The sequence below is a fragment of the Macrobrachium nipponense genome, chromosome 21 (genome assembly GCF_015104395.2).
Source record: "Macrobrachium nipponense isolate FS-2020 chromosome 21, ASM1510439v2, whole genome shotgun sequence".
NCBI classification, from domain to species: Eukaryota; Metazoa; Arthropoda; class Malacostraca; order Decapoda; family Palaemonidae; genus Macrobrachium; species Macrobrachium nipponense.
Genome location: NC_087212.1, coordinates 63343664 through 63364908, shown reverse-complemented (window position 1 = coordinate 63364908; position 21245 = coordinate 63343664). Strand labels below are relative to the sequence as shown.

The 21245-nt window shown below is 40.8% G+C and overlaps 1 long non-coding RNA gene across 4 annotated transcripts in view; it reads right to left on the bottom strand.

Moving 5' to 3' along the window:
* Window positions 1–21245, bottom strand: part of LOC135197611 (uncharacterized) — a 37134-nt gene that overhangs the window by 15142 nt on the left and 747 nt on the right. The window lies entirely within an intron of this gene.

Sequence of the window (21245 nt, the reverse complement as noted above, 5' to 3'; positions counted from 1 at the left end):
TTACTGTTCTCGAAAGTGTTAAATTTTACCTTTGAAGTGGACTCTGGACCATTAAATTTAGCTAAGATGTGATTTGGTGAAGAAATCGTAGTTGAGATAGTTATTCCTTAGGCTAAGCTAGTGTAAAGTCTTGTGAGTAGGCGATAAACAAGTCCTACCAATTTGGTAACTGGACATGTCCAAAATTTATGGAAAGTAAGGCTTTGCTATGGCCCATTGCATGTAGGCTTATAGCTGACAATCCCTTGAGTAGATGGGACAGGCCTATTTAATGCTTTTTTAACCTTCCTGGAAATGAAAAGCCATTCCAGTGAGGAAATGGTAGATCAGGTGTCGCAATACTTAAATGTGAACCTTGTAGGTTAAACTTTTCAAAATGTAAGGGTCAGTCTTTTGACGACGCTGCTAACATGTCTGGGCGTCATAATCGAATGCTGCAAAATATTTAGAAAAAAGTTTGCTATATATGTGTCCTGTGCAGCTCATTCACTAAATCTGGTTGGCCGAAATGCTGTTGACTGCTGTGAAGAGGCTTTTAATTTCTTCTCTACAGTGCAATTACTCTATACATATATTTTTTTCCTCCGCAGCCAGTGGAAAATTCTTGAAGACTGTACATATTGAAAATGAAAGTGTCTTAAAAACTCTGATCCCTGATGGGAGGCACATTCTATGGCAACAGCAGCAATTTTGAAATATACAATATTCTTAAAATTTTAAAGCATTAGAATATATAGCCAAAGACCAGTCACAAAAGGGAGACACTAGAAGAGAAGCAAATAATATTGCAGATAGTAAAATGCAAGAGCTAGGATACACTTTTATGATGAATTTTTGAAATGAGATTTTTGCAGAATTTTCACAGTAAGCAAACTTCTGTAAAATGAGAATGTGAATTTAGGAACGTGCAGAACTGTATGTATCATTAGCTGACCAACTTGTGCACTTGAGCTTCCTCGTTGGACGAGTGGTTTACGTGCTCGCCTATTGATTCGGTAGTCGCGAGTTCACTTCCCCTGCCAACAAGGAATCAGAGGAATTAGTTTCTGGTGATAGAAATTAATTTTTCAATGTGGTTCGGAGGCCAGCCCTAGGAGAGCTGTTAATCAGCTCAGTGGTCTGGTAAAACAAAGATATATTTTAAGTCGTGCACTTTACCAGATGAATTTGAAAGATATGAAGCAGCTACAAAGGAAATGCTACCAGATGATTATTACAACTTACAAGCATAACAGAAAGAAGGTAACCAATCATGAAGGTGCACCAGAAGTATATCCGAATGTCAAGAGATCAATTTTGTATTACTACCTTTTACACAATTGTTGAAACTTGAAACCGAGATGAAACGAAGAGGGGAGAGATACAAAGAAACAGCAGAGATTTTCTTATCTAAGTGATGTGCCACATAATGTCACTTCATCTACTTATGTGAAAAGGTATTCTTGGTGCTGTCAAAAGCCGATTGATGCTTACCCAGAGGACTTTCACAGTAATTTCTCGGCTGAGCTTCAGCAGTTTCATTCTTCATGTGTGTGCCATAAGTTCAGTGCAACAAAAAAGGTTCAGTCATGCTGAACTTTAAAATGTAATTGTAGAAAACTGTTTAGTGTGCCTTTCCAGATGTAGACATTAGCTTTTGTATATTTTTAACATTTTCACAAAGCGCTCCGCTGAGCATTCATTTTCTCAGTTGAAGTAGATCTATTGAAAATCCCATCAGAACAATTATGCAACAAGGCAGGCTGGACACCTAGAAGCAGATGTGTTACGCAAGATTAGTTTTGAGGATCTGATCAAAGAGTTTGCAGTTCAAAAAAGGAGACAACTTTACAAATATAAATAAACAAAGTATACAAAAATAAATATTTTCCACCTCGGAGGTTAATTTCGATAAATTAAATTTTATTTTATGGTTTATTATCGTTTATATTTTGAACTAAAATTATAAGGGAACACCAAAACCTTTTTAAGCGCTTTGGGCCTCTAAGGGTCCTAATCCGGTCTTGCTCTTGGTGCATTCACCATGCTACTAGAAACAGTTGTGGCCCCCTCTTGTAACAGAATGTCCTCCATCCCTGCATTAATTGAGAAGATGGAACTTGCACAGCATGACCATTGGAAGTCATATGCTTTTTTTTTTTTTTTTTTTTTAGTGAACCCTGGGGTATATGTAATATGTAAAAAGGGGGAATGTACAGATTCATCATTTTGAACTTCCTTAGATATAGAATGGTCAGAGTGACAGCTTAAGAATGCTGATGACTTTTTTTGGGATGGTGTGACCCTTACCTCAGTGCCATGAGAGCTTGTCCAAGGTGCCTTTGAAAACTGGCTGCAACCAGTTACCTGGGGCGTGTGCGTTCCGAACTTTTGAGTGTGAGTTCGTATGTAGGTACAAGCTATGTCCGTTCATTGTGGCATGAATTAGGCAGAAGGATGGAGACGGTTGCCTTGGAGAGAGAGAGCCTGGATGGCTCTATAACGTGTTTTTATTTGTGTGTGTGAGATTCTGGGCTGGAGATGGGTAAGAGTTACTGTGCTTTAGCCAAAGATATGGCTTGACTCAGTTTTTGATATTTTGTAAAGATGTTCTACTTCATTTGATCTTTTGACTGTCTTTACAACTGTGTGCGCTCACTAGTGTGTCCCTCCTGTCTTTTAAACAGGCGGAGCTAGTGAGGGGGACTATGTCCTGTGTGGAGGGAACTATATTTTGGAGAAGAGATAATTGGTGTTTGACTATTACTTTATAGACTATTATTTCACAGGTGGTTATCTAAGTTACTTGAACTTTTGAGTTATCATTCCATTTTAATTATCCTGTAAGAATCTGAGTTATTCAATTAGTACTTTGCTTTGAATAAATGTATGTTTTTGTAGTTCCGACTCTGATTCGATGACCTAATGAAATGGAAGGGAAGTTACAGAGAGAGAGGGGGGGGGGGGGGGGGGGGGGTGGGGGGGGGGGGAGGGGGGGGGGGGGGGGGGGGCTGGGGGGGGGGGGAAGGCTATTGCCAGAGTTGGGTATCAGGAGAGAGAGAGAGAGAGGGGGGGGGGGGTTATGTCAGGGCCTGAGAGAGAGGGAGGAGAATGTGTTACCAGACTTAGTTTGCCTTCCACTTTGGCTTAACGCTTACCAAATGTGATACGAGACTCTTGTCTCGTAAGAAATACGTACCTGTACTCTCAGTTCTGAGTGTGAAATAATACTAGAGGTAGCATGCAACTCTGTCACTCATTTAACTGAGGCTTCTGCTAGTAGGAAAACCTTTAGAATTAGACATCTTTAGGATGTGTTATCCAAAGATTGAATATAGGGGGTACACAAATTCGCGAGCATTTACGAGAGACATCTTAGCACTGAATCCAATTTTAAATGTCAGGAGAAACCTCCCTCTCAAATCTCTCACACTTGGACACTTGCTGAATGTAGAAAATCTGCTACTGTAGGAATAGAGGTTTTATGATGATCCAGACATTGCTGACACCAGCTACAGAATACTCTCCAGTTGGCTTGTAAAACACCAGTGTTTGCCTTGTCTAGTGATTAATTGCTGTTTTGTCAGAAAAACCCCTTTCAAAAAGGCAGTTGGACAAACTCCATTTGATGATTGATCCAATGAAAGTTTTGATAGCATCTCCTAGTGTGGTTGGTGTAGTAACTTCTCTCACTTAAGTACTAGTCAAGTTATGCTTGCCAGGAGTGACAGCAGGTCTTGGTACCACCTACTGGGGCTAGCCTCTTCATCATTATCATCATCAAAGTTTTTGTGTCAGATTTTTCTTCTGTGGGGTCAGACACGAAATTTTCTCTCCTTCCACTGTCTTCATCAGTCCCTAGTTTTCCCTGGTTTCCTGGGTCTGTCAGCAGACCTTCATCCCAGTACCATATTTACTTCTTTCTTGACTAACTGTTCATCATCCCTTCTCCTTACATTTACTACCAGCCATCTTAATCTTTGAGAGCTCAGTGTCTTCCAGCCTTTGGACACTACATATCCCCACCAGTTCCTTATTCATGATAGGATCTTTATGCTGGGCACCATCCATAATTCTTAATTTCCATAGTGATACCTTTGGAAATCTTATCCTTGTTTAATGATCATTGAGAAAGATTTAGTTGGAACTTATTAGATGAAAAAAAGATAGTGTGGGAATATAACATTTGATTATGAAACAGTTGCAAGGTTCCTACCACTTGAGTGGGTAAAGTAGTTGCCACATCAGCATTACTGCCTACAATCCAGAACTTAATCTCACTTAAGTTACTATTTTATGATCCCAAAGAGATGTCGCCCCTCTACTTGCATTACCATTGTAGCATCTTCAGTTCTGTTAGGCATTCAAATGTTTTTCATCATTAAATTTGGCTTCATGTTTCAAACCAATGTGCCAGCTGTTGAGGTAATGAGCATTTCTCCCTACCCCAGTTTTTTGTCAATTTGTTGCCATTTAGGTGTACCATATACAGTATACTTGACTTATATGGTGCACTGTAAGATGATTAAAAGATTGTACAATCTCCCTTTAACCCTAGATACAATGTGCATGCTCTTGTTATGTATCCATTCCGTTTGGTAATGTTTCAATCAACTGTCAAACTACTTTCATTATACATTGCTCCAAATTACTTCAGCTTCCCCTAGGATCTAAAAGTGTGACTGCATTCTTGTTAAAGTAGTTATAGTGTTGCTATAAATTAGATTCTGGCAGCTACTTTGAAGTTTATATGGGTTTCTATTATAAGTGAAATAAAGGAATGCTTTCAACTTTTATAAATTTAATTATCAAGAGTGAATTTTGTCCATTATTTGTTTCCTGCAGTACATTTTGAGAGTTTAATTTCAAAAGGCTTCCCTTCAGAGCAAAATTTGACACTTGGCAAAAATAGTTTTGCAAATTTCATTAAAGTTCTCTATGTAGGTAATGGTGGTAGTAATTAGAATTTGTATTGCCTTACAGGTAACATCTGATGAGTATAACTATTAGAGGACTTGAGGCTCATGGGAAGATTGATGATAGCATCCTACCAAACAAGGATTTCAGGACTTAAAAAGGAACCAAGAAATGTGGATTTCTGGTGGTGAGAAAATTTTTTGTAACTTGTAGAATGTTTCCTTTCAAAACCGACTTGCATTTTTGGCAGGAAAAATAATCTAAATATTCTTCTATTTGTCAAGTTCTCTTTAGTGAACAGGGGTAGTTACTAGAATTTGCCCTATATTTTACTGTCATCTAATGAGTAGCAACTAGTGAATCTCAAGATGCCAAAACACAAACCCATCCATTTCTAGTGTGTGATTTGTGGTAGATACATTTACGTATATGATTACATTTTTAAGTTTTAAAATTTCATTTTTAGATCCGATACAGTTAACATCTGATGATTAGCAGCATTAGTATTTCAAGTACTCTATCTAGTATTAACAGAACTTATCAGAAGAAGATTGAAAGGCTATAAAGCACAACCAGTCTTGGTAATTCTGGCAAGTACTTGTGTAAATTAACATTTCAGAACTGACATTTCTCGCAAAATCATTTTGTAGATTGTATTTGTTCCATCAGGTTTACAAACCTTAATTTTTTTAAATAAGTATTCTTTGGCGAAAGCTAGTTATATCACTGAAGCTTGGGAATAAGATAGTTTACAGAGGGTTATTATGGAGAACAACCATTCTCTTGGCTGAATACCATGTTTTTCTATTGACTCAGTCAAGAGTCAAGTTACTGCATAACAGACACTAAGGTTGATTTGGTCTTTTTAAGCTTTCACATCACTTTGGTGATATTTTCTCTTGATCACATTGTTTCTACATTCTTGTAGGAGTCATTGTTGAGTTATTTTTGTCAGGTAATATAATCAGACCACTGAAAATTTATTCAATGCCAAGAATTGTGGGAAGGAGGTTGTGTTTCGTAGATGATGTCTCATAACATCATCCTCGCCAGTTCTGTGCTGTTTGTAGGGTTAATGATTGCAACAAGGATGTGTTATGAAAGTTGTACAAAGGTTGGTCACTATTCGTTGTTTGAAGTATGGCTGTAATGGAGAGGGCTATAAAACTTTCTTCAGTGTTGTCGGGAGGCAACACATCTCCCTTCACCCCTAAGGCATGCTAGTGCTAGATCTTGTGCAGCCACTACTACTGCTCATTGTACTGTTCATTGATCACAATCCAGGGAGGATTTGGTGAGAAAAATGAGAACACACCTCTGCCTCCATGTACAGTGGGAGTGTACACTGCCAGTGATCTAAAGTATGCTCTTTGAGCAGCCTCCTGATAACACCCTCTCCTTCATCTGGTACATTGATGTTGTTTTGACCTTGTAGAAAAATGTTGTTATGCCACTTCCTTTCCTTTGCCTCCTACTTTTAGCTAGTTGTCTTCTCTTCCATCCTCTCATCTTACACTTAACTGGTCTCTGGAATCCTGAAAAGGATAGGATGAAGTCTTTAAAGTATTTTCCTTGTAGGGTCCCACAAGACTTGAAACAGCATAGTTCTTTCTCAGAAGGGTGACAGAAATTGTTCCTGGTTAAGGGATTTTTTTTGGAGGTCATACCTTGATTGATGTAATTAAGTCTTAGAGACCATGCCTTCATATTTGGTGCTGGATTTGCTGATATCTGGACCAAAGAATTCAAAAGCCTCCATCTAGTCTTTGGAAGTACCATATACCAGAGGACTAATAGACTCCTCCCTGCAGTGGATCTGTCGGTCTGTTGGCTGATGGACAGTTTCCACTGAAGCAGTTTCATTGTCAAGGGTTTCCCTTTTCATCCTTGGAAACATAGTTGGTTATCTTACTATACTCCATGCATTATCATGGTTGGACATTTGGGTTAGCACATTGGCAAACTGCTGTATGTGATGAGGGCATTGCAAAGTTCAGTAAGTTGATGTCAAGAAGCAAAAGGGAACAGTTACCCTCCCCTTTGTAATTTTGCATGGGAAATGCAGAAGGGGGTTGGCAGGGAGATTGTTTCAATGACCAGCTGAACCACAGTGGTCTCTACAGTATGCCCTCCCATAGTTGGAAGTCTTCAAACTAGGGAAAATGGTCAAGCAGAAGGTAAGACCTTCATAAATCAGGCTGTAGGGGACAGAGTTTGTGACAAAATGGTTATATCCATGCCCCATTAGGAAGCCCCCCCCAGCTTTGTGGGAAAACTGATGATCAACCTATTCACCATTTGGTTGATCAAGAACCTCCCACTGTTTCACTGTGTGCTGATCACTCCAGGACTCTTATTTGTATGGTGTTTTGACGTTGCATGGAACCAGTGGTTCTTCAGCAACGGGACCATGGCATTATGTGACTTAACCGAACCACGTCGACGAGTGAACTTCTTTCACCAGAAATACACATCTGACCCCTCAGTGGAAGGCCTGAGAATTGAACTCGCAGCCACTGAGGTGGCAATCCAGGACTCTGGATGACACTTGTGGGCTCCTTCATTGGGTCATCGCCAAGTGGTTCATGGATCTGCTGGCTCCTCTGGTCATGGCGCTGGGAGAATCATTCCTGGCCTGTCTTCAGTCAGTCAGGCTCCTTTGTTGGCGTTTCATCAATTAGCCCCTTTTGGGGTATGCTGTGTGCTGCACCTCACGTGGTATACTGTAGGCCGCATTTAAGGCTCTTTGCAGCATCCTTTACCTCTTTCTTCCATCTTTCCACCCTCCTCTAACAATTGTTTCATAGTGCAAGTGTTAGTTTTTCCACCTGTTTACCTTTAAAACCTTTTTACGGTTTTCCAGCTGTTAGCCTTTGGCCTAAATTGTATATTCCAGTTCAAATTCACCAATCAGGGAAAGTTACTTCATCACTGGAAAATATCCACTATTGACAGCAAGAAATGCGTGTGACATTCGGGCAATCCTCTCCAGCTGTTTTTCAGGGGAAGTAGGCAGTTGAATGGGATGGCCAGACATTGTAAAAGAGGCCTCTCTCCAGTCTGAGCAACTCTCTAGCAGATTGTGGATATCACCCTCCTCCTCCACCATCATGATAAGCTCATTCTTTGCAATGAAGAGCTACGACTCCACTGAACTAGTTGTGTGTACCAAAGAACGTGGAATTCACATTCTAAATAGATCTCCATTCTCCACTGTAGTTTTTAAAGTCTTCACCCTCCTGTGAACTTTGACTTCAGAAGTTGATTGCCTTGGTGTGTGTATGCCATTCAGCATATACCCACATTATACGATTCTTTTATTCTTGCATCCCATTTTTTTTTTAGTCTGAAGATATTGCTGATGACTATTTTCTCCAAGCTGTACTTCAGTGACAGAGCATATATTGTAAGGGCACATACAAGAGTATACAAAATATGTAAACGTACATATATAATGATAGAATACAAAACAATGAGCATTGGAGTTCAATACACAATAAGGAATCATATCTTACATTCATGAGGTTAAAGAATTTACAAAATCGAAGGCTGTGCATTGGATTTGATTCGTGGACTGCTATTCACAGTGTCTCTCTAGAATACATATACCTATATATATATATATAGATATATATATATATATATATATATATATATATATATATATATATATATCTATCTATCTATCTATCTATCTATCTATCTATCTATATCTCTATCTTATCTATCTATCTCTATCTTATCTATCTCTATCTTATACAATATATATATGACTGGTAAAAATGTTCTGTAACAACAGAATTCCATCTAATAAAAGGAGCCCATAAAAACACCAAAATAAAAGTAGAGAGAAAAGTACTATATTTCAGAGACTGGTGTCTCTCTCTTCAGGTATATGAATGAGAAAAGTTTACAGAAAAGGTGGTATTTATACCAAGAGATTCGTCCACAAGTAAGCCAATTTAGGTCACCCCCGCTGATAATCTTCCTTTAATCTTCTTAAAGCGTTGGTTGAATGAACACTGCGTCGACGATGTCCGATGTCCAATTCCCTTTTGAGATGTTCATTACCTGCTTCTCTTTTATTAAGGCCGATTCCATCATTTGACTCTTGTACCGGCAGTTGCTGCTATAAATTACACGTGACATATTCCAGTTTATTCTATGGTTATGTTCATTTATATGGTTGAAAATAGCCGAGTTCTGTTGTCCATACCTAACTGACCGTTTGTGTTGTATTAATCTCTGGGGAAGTGATTTACCTGTAAATCCGATGTGAGATTGGTCACAGTCCTGGCATGGGATCTCATATACCCCAGAGTCTTTGGGCGATGTCTTTTGTTGGACGTTAATCAGGGATTTGGCTAAGGTATTTGGGTAGGTAAATGCAAAAGGGTTGGATTTCCCCAAGGGTGGTGAGTTACTCTCTTAATCGTCTCCAGGTGGGGAATTTTTATTTTATTGTTGGGTGTGTCTCTGGTCTTGTCTTTAGGGGGTCGGTAGAAAATTACGTTTGCTTTTTGAATTGCTTTCTTAATTATATGGTCAGGATACTTTAAAGATGAAAGTTGCTTGCGAATTAGTTCAAATTCTTTTCCAGGAAATCTGGGGAACAAATTCGTAAGGCTCTTAAGAATAGGTTGCTAGCTACACCTATCTTGATAGTATTGTCATGATAGCTAAAGTAGTGAATATATGAAAGTGAGAACGTTGGTTTTCTGTATATGGTAAATTTGTATTCTGTCGTGTCTCTGATTATTAAAACATCAAGAAAAGGAATTTTGTTGTCTGTTTCCCATTCAACTTTAAATTTGATGCTGGGCACTAATGCGTTTAATTTTGAGAGGAATTCATTAAAATTACCCCACTTATCCCAAAATGTTAGTATGTCATCCACGTATCTCATCCACAGCATGTTTTTGGGTTTTATTGCATTTATTACTGTAGTTTCAAAGTATTTCCATGTACAGATTGGTCTAAAAAATAGGACTTAAAGGACTACCCATACTACACCCGAATTTTTGCTTGTAGAATGATTCCCCGAATGAAAATACGTTATTAGATGCACATAATTCAACTAACTTATTATTTTGTCAAGTGCCAAAGGGAAATGATCTGAATAGGGGGATAATTTTTCCCTTAAAAACTGAAGAACGTCCTGTACTGGTACTTTTTGTGAATAGGGAGTCTATGTCAAGGCTTAAAAGTTTTATGTTGTGAAGTGGTATATGTGCTTCTCTGAATTTGTGACAAAAGTCTTCCGAATGTTTGGGTGTGACTGGGAGAAAAAGTGCCTAAAAAAGGAGAAAGGAGGCCAGCTAACCATTTAGAAAAAAATTTTGTAATTGAAAGCTCCGGCGCATGAAACGATGGGTCTGAATGGAAGATTGTCTTTGTGAGTTTTTGGGAAGACCATAAAAGTTAGTAGGTAATTTAGGATTAATTACTTTAAATTTCTCTAATAGTTCAATACTCTTTTTGTCTTGGCCAATTAATCTTACTTTCTGTAAACTTTTCTCATTCATATACCTGAAGAAGAGAGACAGCAGTCTCTGAAATATAGTACTTTTCTCTCTACATTTTTGGTGTTTTTATGGGCTCCTTTTATTAGATATATATATATATATAGATAAGATAGAGATAGATATATGTATATATAAATATATATATACATACCTATTATTGGCTGGAAAATCACCTTTTTGGGGTATTTTTCACAAATATTCAGGTGTGTGTTTTTTTTTAAATTAAAATAGGAATTTATGAACACTTTAAAGGTGGGGTTTTAAGTAGGCTGATTTTAGCTATTTGCTTGGAGGCTCTTGAACACTTCACTATATATTTCTTGTCTTGCTAGAGAATGCTCGGTAGCCCAAAATTTAGATTCTCATACGACTGCTCCACCTGCCTCTCTAACTCATTATGCCCTGCAGAAGTATTTAATAAAAGGAAGAGCAATTCGTGGAACAACAGAAGAACCACCAAATTCACCAGTTTTGGAGACCCGACAAGCAGTAAGACCGCAACCAATATGCAGCCTCTACTGTGCCATGACATTTCCAGAGAATTGCTGATAGACTAAGGAACAATTCTGGAGTTACCTGAAAGAATAAGCTGTGTTATAACTTCCAATTTTCAAAAATGTCATATGTAATAGTATTTATATATTGTTTATTCAGGCTGAAGTGGCCAACTGATCCAGTTGATAATATCTTTCCTGTATATAGGACAATATATACTTTTACATAGTATTGCAGGCTTTATTATTATTATTAGATCTATTTGTTCCTATCAAGAATATAAATAGTGAATTTTATTTAATATATATATATATATATTATTATATATATATATATATATATATATATATATATATATATATATATATATATATATATCTGTATCTATATATCTATCTCTATATATCTATATCTATCTATTATTATTTCTATATATCTATATCTATCATATCTATATATTCTATATCTATATCTAATATATGGGTTAAAAATTTTTCATTCATTTTCTACTTCCAGGATGTTTGGAATTTTGTTAGAGGAGGCTAGAATGTCTGGGACCATGGTTTGCTGCCATAATGGAGAAGTTCTCGCCTTCAAATATTATACCTTCAATTTGATATTACTTTCAATATAGTGCAACAGATAAAAATAGGACATATGAAAAAGATTATCTCACCTTTCCCATGATTTGCTGAATGCCACAGCTTGATATTTTCAGCAATTTTTTAACAGCACCTCAGTGGCGTGGTCAGTTTGGTCTTGGCATGCCACCTCAGTGGTCACGAGTTCGAATCTCGAGCATTCTATTGAGGCATCAGAGATGTGTATTTCTGGTGGTATAAGTTCTCTCGACGTGGTTCGGAAGTCACGTAAACCCGTTGTTCCCGTTGCTGAATAACCACTTGTTCTCTGCAACATAAAAATGCCATACAAACAATCAACCATTCAACTCAATTGTGAAGGCAATCTGTACTAAAAAAAAGTTGTGCCACCGTAGACCAAGTTGGTTTTATAATAAAAAGTTCAATGTGTGAATAGTTTTATTTTCACATGTACTTATAAGGTCGAGTTCAATTAGAATATTAGGTGTAGTACTAGAACTAAAGAAGAAACTACTTGTATATATAGTTAAATTTACTTGGAATGAATTATTTTGATTTAGGAACCACTGAATTATTTTTATTTAGGAATTTTCTACATCAATTATGTATAAATATTCCTTATGCAAGCTTTAAATATTTTGTAACCCACCACAGTCTTCTTTATTGGTAATTCCATTTTAAGATGTTCAAAGAAAGGACCGGAATCCCATGCACGACTTGCTAAAGATCAAAATAAGAAATACAGTGAATCTATGATCTACTGTCAGATGAGAGCTTCGGATTGCAGAATAGTCTCATTTCTCAACAAGGTCTAAACTTTAGCATTAGTCCCATTTCTCAACAAGGTCTAAACTTTAGCCGAAATGTCTTGGGATAACAAATTCGAGTGTGGTTTTGTTTTCAACTGGCTTTACATTTTCACTCCTGAAGTGTTGTTTTACTGAGTTTTGTTTCTTTTAAACATCTAGAATGGAATTAATGATAAAGCATGGCTTGTGGGAGTACCAAGTACGAATAATTAGTGCTGTACCCGTGGTGGGATGAAGATATACCGGTAATAATCCTGAATATGTTGAAGCATCCAAATCAAGGAAAAGTATCTCCTCTATCACTAACAAAGTAAATGAAGCGCAGTAAGCACACTTTACATTGTAAATCTCATTTAGACCATCAATCGAGGATTTCTGGAAAAGAGAAGAAAAAAAGTTTACTGCTCTACACAAAAATTAAATTATCAACACTGAAATGTAAGACTGCGCACCTTCGGTAATGACGCCAGATATATATATCGTTAATAGTAGAGATTTCCTTGTGGACTTGTTGGGTTTACAATGAGACGACGTCTTGGTGACAGGACTTTACTGTACGAGACCAGAGAGCCGACTGACTCACAAACATGTTGCGGGTTATTGCCCCGCAGTACATTACAAAGACATCGTGCATCCCCCCCCCCCTCAAGATTATACTTATACATAACAAAAATTAAAGGGGACAATGTCACTATGAACATGGAAATGAGCTACGAAGGCAGAAAAAAATATTAAAACTAACTTTCAGTACAAAACATGCAGTTACATACACTGAGTGCATTGCTTAGTGGCACTCAAATGCACGTAATACACATACACAAAAAAAAAAAAAATTCTTGATACAATTGTACAATTGCATATCATATGAGCAAACAACAAATAATATCAGCATTATATGAAGTCTTGGAGCCACTTGGGTCTACCGGCAGCCCTTTTGGCCTACCACGACGCCAGGGTCCTGCATGGAATGCGTTACTGTTCTATGGGCGTAGGGCTCGCGGAGGTGTCGTGCTGAGATGCAGGGGCTGCTGGGGGACGGAGCGATGACTCTCAAATGTTGTCTGTTCCTTTTTGAGAGTCTGCCGCTCCCGTTAAGCTTGACTATACTGACGATGGGGCTTAGTTTCCGATACCATGCCCGTTCTGTCCCACTGCTTAGTAGCCTGGTTTTGTTTTATGCGTACATGGGTACCTAGTTTGATGGGTGGCAGTCTCCTGGTGGTGTCAAGGGTGCGCATAGCTTCCTGTGATTTTGCCACTTGTAGTTTCCCTTGACGTATTGTCTGTCTTCAATACCTGTCTACTAACAGGTGTCTTCTAGCCGTCGGTACCCCGTCACGCAGCTGGCGACCCATTACAAGCTGAGATGGCGACATGTTGATCTCCCTCAGAGGCGTGTTGAGATACTGGAGTATCCCCAGGGCCGCCTTGGCTGACTCAAGGGCTCTACCTTTTGACATGTTTTCTCAGAGTAGCCTCTTTGCCAATTTGACAGCTGCTTCTGCCCTGCCGTTGGACTGGGGATACTGGGCTGATGACAGACGGACCTTGACTCCCCATCTCCTGAAGAAGGCAACCATCTCCTCGCTGGCCAAGTTCATACCTCCGTCGGTCGATATTTTGCTCTGGAGCTCCCCAACGTGAAAATAGATCGAAGGTGATTGCTTATTTTGTGGACGTGCACCACAGGGGAAGTGACTACTTCTAACCAACCAGTTAGTCTCTGCATACACCATGTATAAATTGCCCTCTATTGGAACATATCTGCGACGACTTGCTGGAAGGGGTATTCTGCTGGCGGCCTGTGTATCATTTCTCAGGAGGCAGTGAAGGGCCATGTTCATCACATGATTTGTGCATTGGGCAAAGGCGATGCTGAAGTCTCCTTCTATTCCCGGTCAGTAGACTGACTGCCTGGCCCTCCTAAGCATAGAGTTGAGGCCTTGGTGTCCTGCATGTAGGTTAGCGGCTACCTGACGGCGTAAATATTCGGGGATAACCAAACATATGCATCCTTGGTCCACCAAGTATGTCACCAGATCCTGTTGATGGCTAGCCTTATCCCCCCAAAACGCCGAAATGGGACGAAGGAAGGAGATTTCTTGTGACTTCTGTTGGGGCCAATCACCCGCTGCGACCCTAGCAAGCAGAGCTGATACACTGGGTCGTTAGATGTGGCACTCCTGACGCAGTCTTCATCCAACACGATGATGTCCGTTCTAAGGCGGCAACAGTTTGCACATGCCACTGCCACTTGAATGTCGTTCTCCAAATCCAGGTCAGAAGCTTCGTGGGGTGCTCGCATGGTCGGGTACCTTGAGAGAAAGTCCACGGCGGTGTTCCTTTTTCCGGGCAGGTATTTGAAATGAAATTTGAACTGGAGTGTCTTCTACTTCAGGTTGAACAATCTTGGGTTGATGACGTCCTCAAGAGCTGTATCACCCAGCAGCTTGACAAGTGGACAGTGGTCCGTGATGATGGTGAGATTTGGGCACCCAAGTAGGAACAACCTGGCCTTCTGCAAGCACCAGGTGACTGTAAGGGCTTCACCTTCTACGGGGGCATACCCTGCTTCAGAAGGGGTGAGGTGTCGACTGCCACATAGGGCAAGACGCCAGCCGCCTTGCAACAAAAGGGGCTGTCAGCTGACTGACTAAGTACAATACTGCTGGAGGACGACAAAACCAATGCCTTCCTTGCTCCAATCCATCATGATTATCGTAGGGCACGTCTTGTCGTAATATGCCAAGCTGTCTTGGCTAATTGACAGATGACCTCCCGTGCCTGCTTGGAGTTTGCTACGTAGCTGGCTATCCCAGTAGACGTTTTTTTTCCCCCCGTTGGTTTTCTGAGGAGGTTCCGAAAAGGCTCCATGATGGGCGCTGTTGCAAGGAAGGGGCTAACTGAGTCACGAATCCGAACCATGATCTAATATCATGATGGAGGGCTTCTCTGGCATCTGGAAGTTACGAATGGCGTCTAGTCGTTCATCTGCAGGCTTATATGACTCCCATCCCAAGTGGTACCCGATGAAGGTAACCTATCTCTTGCAGAATTTGAACTTCTCGGGCTTGAGTGTAATACCTTCAAAGGCACACGTTGCCAGGAATTCATGTACGTGCCAAAACGCCTCTTCGATGCTGTGATCGTATAGCAAGATGTCGTCGATGCATTTATGCTTTCTGGTGATATCTTGCAGGGCGTCATCGAATCTTTTCGTGTAGGCGACGGAAGCTGAACAGTGACCCATGGGTGTCCTACGATAAACAATACCGCCCCCATGGGTGATGAAGGACGTGAGTGGGCGGCTATCCGTTATCCCAGTTCCACTTGGTGGAAACCCCAATGGGCGTCCGCTGTAGTCTTGTATGTGTGAATGGGGATGCTCGAAATCATGTCGAAGGGTGCCGGTGTAGATGAGTCTCACGGAGACAGTGGGCATTGAGGCGCTGGAAGTCTACTGTGCGGCGAGGTTGGCCTGTTTTCTTGGCTACACGACCATCCTTGCACACCACTACGTTGCATCCCCTGCCTGGACTGATTCTATCAAGCCCTTCCGAACGTCTTCGTCAAGCTGGGCCTTGACCTCCTCTTCCCAATGCTTAGGGATTGCTGCCGGCGTGTGACAGGCATAAGGCACGGCATCGGGCAATAAATGTATGTGGTGCTGCTTGCCCGTCATCACAGGTAGGGGTTCCCTGGTTGTGTTGAAGGTCGTGGATGAGAAGTGACGTAATAACCATTTTTCCAGTCTTGGTATGTTCTCCTCCACTGGGTGGGATAGGTATGGTGGCTGGCTTCGTTGTCTGAGGGGGGTTAGGCTGAGAAACTGCCTCACTACTAACGTCAGCTGATGCAATGAGAGGGGAAGGGTGAGGGAAACCAGGCGGTACTATTCCCAGCTCCTTAAAAGCATTCAGAGATAAATAGAAGTTCCTGGCCGTTGGCACAAAGTAGACTTCCTGCTTCGCGCGTCGCCCACTTATTTCAATGGTACATGCCGTTGATCTGAGGCATCTCACTCGGAGATTAGCAACGTCCCTCAGACCTGTTCGAGGTTGCAACTCCAGAGGCTTTATGTGCAGGCTTGAAAGAATCGTGGGCCTAGCAACGCAGAATCTGTGCTCCTGTGTCTGCTACGGCGAGTGTGGACACCGATCTTCCACTTCCATGGGAAACACAAGCCTTGATTGTGGGGTGGGGGGAGAGGTGTGTGTCAGTGACAATCACCAAACTCGAGGCGAGCGGCGCTTCTTCGTCCTTCTGCAGCATTTCTGGAAGTGTCCTACCTTTTGGCACCTGTGGCACGTCATACCTTTTGCTGGGCATGATGCTCAACCAGGCGAATGACGTCCCCTGCAATTCCCGCAATGCTTTGCACTTGAGTTACCGCGCAACACCGCGCTGTCTGGCTCTACATCATCGGTGACAGTGACGTTATCACTCGAGGCGTACCAGCCAAAACTCCCTCGCACCAATAGCGACACGTGGGACGCTTTCAATGTCCAGGCGTGCAGCTTCAAAGGTACAACACAAAGCCTGAAGGGCATCTACACTTTTAAATGTATCACATGCCTGAAATACATGCCTTTTTAACACAGGGTCACTGAGACCTACCATTATTTTCCGTAACAGCACTCCCCGCATTTGGGACACTGAAAATCACAGTCGGTCCGTTTTGAGCACACCTTGAGAAATAATAATTCAAACAGACCGCTTCGCACCCTTGTGCGAGGGCAAAAAATTTGGACCATTGCGCTGCCTGATTCGATGACCGTAACACAATGTTCCCGATGCATCCAGAGCCCCGTCTGCAGTAAGGCGTTCCATTTGGCGTCAGAGTACCGAGCGTCCAGTGCACATTGCAGCGCCGGCACAAAGTTGATCTAATATGCAGGACAACATCCTGCTGCGGGAAATTGTTGAGTGGATCCAACATGTCATCGAATTTCTCCAGGACATAAACTCTGCTGAGGACATCACAACATAACATTTCTCAGGGGCAGCAGAGACAGGGACTTTGCCGGCACGTGATCCATTACCGGGAAGAGCATCCTGAAGGGCACGGATGGCGCGTTGCTGGTCTGCAATTAACGTCTGTGCTTGCATCACGGCCCATGACAAGGCCCTTGGCATTGCAGGAGGCACGCCTCGGCGTGGCCTGGGCTGGTCGACACATCAGGGGCATGACTTGGTTTTTTCGGAAAATCACTCCGCGCCATGTTGGGTTTTTAACAATGAGACGACGTCTTGGTGACAGGACTTTACTGTACGAGACCAGAGAGCCAACTGACTCACAAACACATTGCGGGTTATTGCCCGGCAGTGCATTACAAAGACATATCGTACAGGGTGAAAGACTAACATGACCTTTGTGAATAACTCAGAGTGAATAACCAACAATACAATGTCCTGCTGGTAAATTAGAAGACGGCATGATGAACGTTAGAGAAACAACTCGGAAATGGATATTTACGAATAGTAACAATATGACATTAAAAATTAAAGTGTGTGATTCAGCAATATCGGAAGCCTAATGTGGATATTTATACGGAGGCCTAATGTGGATATTTAAAACCTAGGTTGTTTGTGAAGGAAAATTATCCTCAACCACAAGATATCTAATATGATGAAGATGACAATGGCGGTGACAGGCTTATCAAAGGAATAAGGGATAAATGTAGAGTTCATCAAGGATCAGCCATAAGTACTTTGTTGTCTATATCAGAATATTGACAGCGCTACAAAAAGTGCTAAAAGGAGGTAATTGGAAGCAGCTGCTAACTGATGACCAGATACTAACAGCAGAATCAGTTAGAGGAAGAGTTGGTAATTTAAGATGAAAAGTGGATTTGATGGATAGAACTGGATAAAAAAAAAACGAAGCATATTAATGGGGGGAAGAAACCAAAAGAAGTTTTAGGTATCATCCCCGATCTACTTTTTATTTTCAGGTATGTGTGCTCTTCCTCTGATTCTGTTATTTTCTCAGGTCGTTGAAATCAGCAGTAATTATCAGTAGCATTCATGTCTTGCAAATTTAATAAGTTTAAGGAAACCTACATTATGCCTAGGCAATGTTTTACTGAAAAGTCAGTCAAATTTTCATAGTTCAGTTAGGTGGTAGATGTCCTGGGTAAAAATGTGTCCACTATTAAATATAATACTTGGTAATAACCAGCAAAAGAAAAACAATCGACAAAATAGCTCACCAACAGTTTCGAGAAAATTCACAATGGCATTAGCAAAGTTTCTACGGGGTGTATTGTGACGACGTCGGTTAATGTTATTAAATAGATTCCAAGCAGTCTGCTCAAGAGGCAGTGCAAGACAAGATGAACTCCATATTGAGAGGAAACTTCTGGGCACATTACTCTCTCAAGATATTCCCGACCACTGACTTGTCTCCATTTTCAGACTGGTGTGTAGGATGGATTACCTTTTCAATGACGTCTGACTTCTCAAGCTTGCTCAGATTCTTTTTAACAGCAGACACCAAGGGTATGGCCTCTGGCTTAGCACACCTAACTCTGAATGAGATGGCTCCCTGTCTTACAAACTCACTGGCTCAGTCCTCCACCTCCCAAAGCCAAAAACTTATTTTTCTACCTCAACATCTGCCATAAACACAGAGTTGCAACTCAAAATCTGCACTCCTACTAAGCAATTACCCGATTTGCTCTGGGATCAACACGTAAATTCGGTCATACAACTTCCTATCTTTACACCCCACTACGGTACAAAACATCCCAATTATGTCCACTTGGCCTGCAGTTGAAGTCAATTTTCTATCCGCTTTATCCAAAGTTCAAGTCCCAAACTAGCTCTGATACGTAATATATTTGTTACCCATCGGCTGGACTCCTATTACCAGCGAAGGGTATTTTAATATTTGGTAATGTGTTAAACCTGAGCGGTTAAGGAGGCAACCAGTTTAACACACAACTCCCCCCCCCCCCCCTCCCCCCCCCCCCCCTCTCGTCTCTCATCATCCTCTTCTCTCCCTCTCTCTCGCCTCTATCAATGTGGTCACTGGCATAGCCTTGCTCTCTCTCTCTCTCTCTCTCTCTCTCGCTCTCTCTCTCTCTCTCTCTCTCTCTCTCTCTCTCTCCATTCTAACAGGTCATCAAATTAGAGTTGGAGTTATAAAAAATATAATATTTATTCAAAATACCATACTAGTTGAATGACTCAAATTCTTACAAGATCAAAACTGGAAAGATAATAATTCAAGTCACACAGACAAACTACTCAGATAACTCCCCAGTATTAAATGTCTCAATCAGTAATTAGTCACACCAATCTCTTCTCCAAAATATCATATTTCCCTCCACACGGGACATTCTGTCCCTAGGACACTGTCCCCTCACTAGAACCGCCTGTTTAAAAGACACGAGAAGATACTCGTAAGCACACACAATTGTAAAGACAAAGTCAAAGATCAAATAGAACATCTTTACAAAATGTCAAACTGACAACAAGCCATCCCTTTGGCTAAAGTAATACCACACTTACCCATTACGGCCTGGAAAACCACACACAAATAATTAAAACTTTCGCAGAGCTATCCCAGCATTCTGCCTTTCTCCCCCATAGCTGTCTCCCTAGTTTCTCGGCTAAACATGCCATTATCAACAGACATAGTTCGTACACAAACACACGAACTCACATAAAACTGGTCACAACCAGTTTTCAAAGGCACTTGAACAAGACCTCGTGAACTCACGAACATTGACCCGCTTAAACAAACATCTTCGTATCACACCATCCCAGAAATGATTTATCAGCTTTCTCAGGTCGATGCTTCGGATCTGTCTCTATGTGCGCATTCTAAAAAAGTCACAGCACATCACATCACAGTGGTATATTAAATATATTATTAATTATAGCCCTCTTTCATCTGACATATAATTTGTAGTGGTTACATCACAACTCTCCCAAAAATGCCTGAGCTCCCTCTACCTCTTCCCCTTCATAAGTGAAATCTAATTGGTTAACCTCACCAACTGCATCAACCTTGCCATCACTCCATTTCCACATTACCACAAAATTATTCTGCCTATGGCACTTATTACACGTCTTCCCATACTCCAGGCATTCTAACTCCTTCATTCTTACGTCTTGAGAATTTTACCTCATCAACGCTCTTACTTTGCTCTTTCTCTTGCTTCCTGACCTCATGGACATATGTTCTAGCATACTAACATCATTATCTGAAGTCAAGACCCCGTCTTTTGAATAAGAGTATAATAGCTATCTTCACAACAATGAACTGTTCACGAATGCTCTCCTTTCTATCAGCAAAATCACAGTACTCGGACGCTTAATATAAAGCACAATGGTAGAAACTTTAGTCTTTTTTATGGGCTGTTCAGTGAGCAAGAGCCAGTGTTGACACAAGGTCAGCTTAATAAAAAACGACTTCACTATCCCCGTGTGGTTGCTGTGTGCAATACCAAAACACTCTATGGAACCTTAACACATTCTTTCATGACGAAAAATAATTCCTAAATTTTTCAACTACCTTTTTGTAGTCCTTGGCATCCTCAGTCGACAAATTAAATGTTTTCATAAACTCATCCGACTGTAGACCCATACAGTATTTAAGGCTAGCTACCTGAAATTCTCTGTTTATTTTCTAATTCCGTCAACAACCAGAAGGTTTCATACTAGGTAATATATCCCCATTTGGGTCAACAAGATTCAAATGACTATGGAGGCTTGTACTCTGCCATAATGACACAAGATAACACTTAGTCTAGCTTAATGCCATACAGGTCTACCTCACTAGCCAAGAACAACTCACAACCTAAAGTGGTCCAACCACTAACCCTAAACTATCCTAGCTGCCTTACCCCATGGAGCCAACAACAGAAAATTCTTACCCTGCTGCCTACCTAATACAAAACACACAGTAG